A 6,000-nucleotide genomic window follows, 5' to 3' on the forward strand; every position below is an offset into this window, starting at 1 on the left:
AAGAGAGAGCGGCTGTCGCGTTGATCCTCTGCATCCGCAGCCGCGACGGCACTGACTGCACCATGATGATGGACGCCGCCTCCGTCGTGGTCGACAACCTGCGGCATTTCGCCACAGCGCGCACTACCTTGCCCATCCTCGTACATCGCTTCTCCCTTGACCTGGCGCAGTTCCTCCCAGCTGCGCAGCCGCCGCAGCTCCTCTCCAACCCGCTCGAGTCCCTGTCCTCACCGCTGCTGGTTCCTTCGACAAGCAGTTCTGGGAGAGTGAGATACTAAAGCCAGGGGCATACACGATTGGAAGCAGAATTTGTGACGACAGCGGACATGGACCCAACGGACGCGGAGACGGAGCCTGACACGACGGAGACGGACAGCAGCGTGCCAGATCTCACTGACCAGGAAAAGGCGCTGTAGGCGCTCCATATCAATACATCATCTGCTGCAGAAAATTCTCAGAGCACGACCCCAAGTCCAAAACGCCAACCTCTGCACCTGTTTCTTCAGCTTGAACATAGCTTGGTCCTTCTATCCTCGCTTACGTTGGTCAGGCGCATGCGCATACATGGAAGACAAAAAAGACAAAGGAGCTCCACCACATTGTTTATTCGCACAAGTTTTGACAAATGCTAGGCCTAGCAGATGGTCATACGTGAAATCAATGGAACCAGAGTAGTACTACCAGCAGTACGGACTACTATTACAGATGCTCTTACGTCTGTGTATTGCTTTCTTCATCAAAGGAAAAATACAAGTCGGCCATCGAACCACCAACGCCAACCCGCCGCAGCTATCGCGCCCTTCTACACCAACTGGATTGAGACCCGCCGTCGAGCCTGCCTTCACTGCCACTTTGGTTCACTGCACCCGCCTGCCTTCGTCACCGCTGCAGCGTGGTTTGTTTTAAGCCGCCCTCACCATCGCGCACTGAGCCGGTGAAGGGTCGACCCGCTGCTCCTTTGATGGCTTGCCGGACCTGACTGCTGGCTCGCCGCGCCTGGTTCTTTTTGGATTCGTCCCGCGGCTGTGTTGACTGATCAAAATACTCCTGCGGTGGCGAGGGACAGCGACAGCCTCGTTTTATCTGGTCTGCATTCATGTGGTGTGGAAGATATTGAACCAGATGCATACTGTTACACAAAGTGCATCCGAAGGCAGACTGCAAAACACTGGTGTTGCGGATACATTACACAATACTGCTAGTAATACATGGAGATTAAAAGCTACTGCCATTTCTTCATCTCATCAAAACAAATGAGTTTTTTATGGATGGCATAGAAAAAAGGCAATGAATCATTGCGGCAGTCGCGAAGGTCACATGGGGTGTTACTGCTACATCAGTTAGACGTACATGCAGGCAGTTTATTTCCTGACCAACTACGTCCAGCATTATTCACCATCAGTGTCCGTATTCATCCGATAAAAATGCCAGGTGTCATTTCTCATATGTATTTTATTAGTACATGTTTTTATTCTTTGAAGAACAAGTGCTTTGGCTTGTGATCTTTTTTTATGCAGGAAAGTTGTTTACTGCAAGAGCCATAGTCATGTCATGGATATATAGCTCGCGCCATCATTGTCATGCGCTACCATCTGACCATGCCATAACTGTGACGCCCCCGATTTGACCGTACACTAATCATGCACGCAAATGTGTACGATCAAGGTCAGGGACTCACGGGTAGATATCACAACACAACTCTAAAACATAAATAAGTCATACAAGCAATATAATACAAGCCAGGGGCCTCGAGGGCTCGAATACAAGTGCTCGATCATAGACGAGTCAGCGGAAGCAACAATATCTGAGTACAGACATAAGTTAAACAAGTTTGCCTTAAGAAGGCTAGCACAAACTGGGATACAGATCGAACGAGGCGCAGGCCTCCTGCCTGGGATCCTCCTAACTACTCCTGGTCGTCGTCAGCGGCCTGCACGTAGTAGTAGGCACCTCCAGTGTCGTAGGTGTCGTCGTCGACGGTGGCGTCTGGCTCCTGGACTCCAGCATCTGGTTGTGACAACCAGATAGAAAAGAAAAGGGGGAAAAGAGGGAGAGAAGCAACCGTGAGTACTCATCCAAAGTACTCGCAAGCAAGGAGCTACACTACATATGCATGGGTATATGTGAAAAGGGGCATATCAGTGGACTGAACTGCAGAATGCCAGAATAAAAGGGGGATAGCTAGTCCTGTCGAAGACTACGCTTCTGGCCATCTCCATCTTGCAGCATGTAGAAGAGAGTAGATTGAAGTCCTCCAAGTAGCATCGCATAGCATAATCCTACCCGGCGATCCCCTCCTCGTCGCCCTGTTAGAGAGCGATCACCGGGTTGTATCTGGCACTTGGAAGGGTGTATTTTATTCAGTATCCAGTTCTAGTTGTCATAAGGTCAAGGTACAACTCCGGGTCGTCCTTTTACCGAGGGACACGGCTATTCGAATAGATAAACTTCCCTGCAGGGGTGCACCACATAACCCAACACGCTCGATCCCATTTGGCCGGACACACTTTTCTGGGTCATGCCCGGCCTCGTAAGATCAACGCGTCGCAGCCCCACCTAAGCACAACAGAGCGGTCAGCACGCCGGTCTAACCCTATGCGCGCAGGGGTCTGGGCCCATCGCCCTATGCACACCTGCACGTTGCGTACGCGGCCGGAAGCAGACCTAGCCTAGTGGCGTTCCAGTCCAATCCGGCGCGCGCCACTCAGTCGCTGACGTCAAGAAGGCTTCGGCTGATACCACGACGCCGGGATACCCATAACTACTCCCGCGTAGATGGTTAGTGCGTATAGACCAAATGGCCAGACTCAGATCAAATACCAAGATCTCGTTAAGCGTGTTAAGTAACCGCGAACGCCGACCAGGGCCAGGCCCACCTCTCACCTGGGTGGTCTCAACCTGCCCTGTCGCTCCGCCACAAAGATCCACTTGCGGGTACTCCTACGAGCCGACCCGACTTTAGTCACCACATGTATCATGTATATAGTATATAAGTATATACCCGTGATCACCGCCCAGGTGATCACGACCCGATAGTATAGCACAGCAGACGGACAAGAATGTAGGGCCACTGATGGAAAACTAGCATCCTATACTAAGCATGTAGGATTGCAGGTACAGGTATCAACAGTAGTAGCAAGGATAGGCTATGCATCAGGATAGGATATCGAAAAGCAGTAACATGCTACACTACTCTAATGCAAGCAGTATAGAGAAGAATAGGCGATATCTGGTGATCAAGGGGGGGGGGCTTGCCTGGTTGCTCTGGCAAGTAGGAGGGGTCGTCGACTCCGTAGTCGAACTGGGCAGCAGCAGGGGCGGTCTCGTAGTCTACCGGAGAGAAGAGGGGGAAGAAACAGTAAATACAATGCAAACATAAGCATGACGATGCGTGACATGACAATGAGCGGTGCTAGGTGTGTCCTAACGCGACAGTAGGTGGTACCGGTGAAGGGGGGAACATCCGGGAGGTATTCCCGATGTTTCGCGTTTTCGGACAGACGGACCGGAGGGGGAAAGTTGCTAGTTCGATAGGTTAGGGAGGTGTGGTGGACGAACGGACTGCGTATTCGGATTCGTCTCGTCGTTCTGAGCAACTTTCATATAGAAAACATTTTCATCCGAGTTACGGTTTAAAAGATATGAATTTTCAAAGTTTATTTGAATTTCTGGAATTATTTGAATTAAGCAAAAATGAATTATGACGTCAGCATGAGGCAATGCTGACGTCATCAGGTCAACAGAGCGGCTGACCAGGTCAAACTGACCAGCGGGCCCCACCTGTCATAGACAGTGGGCTAACAGAAGATTAAACTAATTAATTTTTAGTTAATTAACTACTGGGCCCACCTGTCAGTGAGTGATTAGATTAATTAATTAGTTTTAATTATAAAAACATTTTTCTTTTCTCTTTTTTTTTAATTTTGCGGCGGGGCCCGCATGTCAGTGGCTGAGCCTGCCCAGTCAGCACGTTGACTGGGTTGACCCAGTCAACGGGGCCCACGGGGCCCACGGGCAGTGGCACTGGGGGGGGCCCAGGCCAGCCACGTCGGCGGCCGGCGCCGGAGCAACTCCGACGAGCCAAACGCGGCGGCGCGGCTCGGGAGGGGCGCGGGTTTCGCGCACAGGGGGTCTGCGGGGTCGTGGCTGGGCGCGTTCGACGCGGCTCGGCGCCGCGCGTCCAACGGTGGTGGCCGGAGCGGCTGGAACGGGCGGGGGCGAGCGCTACGAGCTCGCCGGCGGCGAGGTACTTCGGGCTGGGGCGGGTGCGGCGTTAGGGCGCGCGAGCGGCCGAACTAGCTAGCTAGGCGGGTGCTACACGGTGCGGTCGAGCTAACGGGCATACGCCCATGACCAAATGGTCACCGGAGACCCGCCGGCGACGAGCTCCGCGGCGCGGCGTTCGGGCGCGCGTGGGGAAGCCGCTAGGGGGCGCGCGAGAGAGAAAGGACAGGGGAGGAGGGGGAGAGGCTCACGGCGAGGCTGTAGGGGGACGGCAGCGTGCTCGGGGAGGCTCGAGGCGGCGAAACGGGGCGGCGATCGACGGCGGCCGTGCGGGGAAGACGAGCTCGGGGAGGCCGTTGCAGTGGCTCGGAGCTCCAACGGAGAGGTGGAGGTGGTGTAGTCGAGGGCGGCGACGGCGTACGACACGGCGAAGTGGCGATTGGGGCACGGTGGCCGCGGGAACGACGGTGAACGGCGGCGAGCACGCTCGGGCAGTGGGGATCGAAGGGGAGAGGGAGGTGGATCTGACGGGGGAGGCGCAGAGGCCGAGAGGGAGAGCGGGGGGTGAGTGGGAGAGGGGCCCGAGGAGGCGGGGGGGCTGGCGTCCTTATCCTCCCCGTCGCCGGCGAGGGGGTGCGGCGGGGACGGCCCCTGTTCCGACCCCGGTCGGGGGAACAGGGAAGGGGGCGAGGGGGAGTGGGAGATGGGCTAGGCCGGCTGGGCCGGGGGTCGGCCCAGTTGGGCCAGGGGTCCAGTGGGGGGGAGGGCCTTCTCCTTTTTTTCTTTTTCTTTGTCTGTTCTGTTTTCTGTTTTCTTTTTATTTGTTTATTTTCTTTTCTGTTTTATTTCATTTAAAAGTATTTAGGCATTTTATAAAAATGTGTTTTCTCCACAATAATTATCAGTGCAATTTCTGGCAGGGCCCGAACATTTTTGTTTAAATTTTTGAAAACTTTTATTTTCCACTTTTAAATTTAATTGAAGTTTGAATTAGGAGTTTGAAAAGGAATGTGATTCAAATGTGATCAAGCCCTGTTTAGCAACATGATTAGCTTAATCACAGGGAGTTACTGTAGCATGATTCTCGGGGTGTTACAAATCTCCTCCACTACAAGAAATCTCGTCCCGAGATTTAGGAGGTAGAAGGAAACAGTGCGGGGTATTCTTCGCGCAGACGATCCTCTCGTTCCCAAGTGGCCTCATCTTCAGAATGGTGCGACCACTGGACTTTGAGAAACTTGATCGCCTTCTGACGTGTGCGGCGTTCAGCTTGGTCGAGAATGCGGACCGGATGCTCCTTATAGGAGAGGTCTTGCTGCAATTCGAGCACTTCATGATCCACAGCTCGGATTGGATCCTTGAAGCAACGGCGGAGCTGTGACACATGGAACACATCGTGAACCTGAGAAAGGTTCGGCGGTAGCTCCAGTTGGTATGCCACTTTTCCACGCCTTTCGAGAATAGTGAATGGGCCAATATAGCGAGGAGCTAGTTTGCCCTTGATCCCGAAGCGGTGAGCACCCTTCATAGGTGTGACTCGAAGATAAGCCTTTTCGCCAGGTTGATAGACCATGTCTTTATGATGACGGTCATACTGACTCTTCTGACGTGACTGAGCAGTCTTGAGATTCTCACGAATAATGCGGACTTGTTCTTCGGCATCTTGGATAATATCCGGACCGAAGAGTGGACGTTCCCCAGTTTCTGACCAGTTCAGAGGGGTTCGGCACTTTCGTCCATATAACACTTCGAAGGGGGCCATCTTCAGACTAGCTT

Source organism: Triticum aestivum, chromosome 3D (genome assembly GCF_018294505.1).
Source record: "Triticum aestivum cultivar Chinese Spring chromosome 3D, IWGSC CS RefSeq v2.1, whole genome shotgun sequence".
NCBI classification, from domain to species: domain Eukaryota; kingdom Viridiplantae; phylum Streptophyta; class Magnoliopsida; order Poales; family Poaceae; genus Triticum; species Triticum aestivum.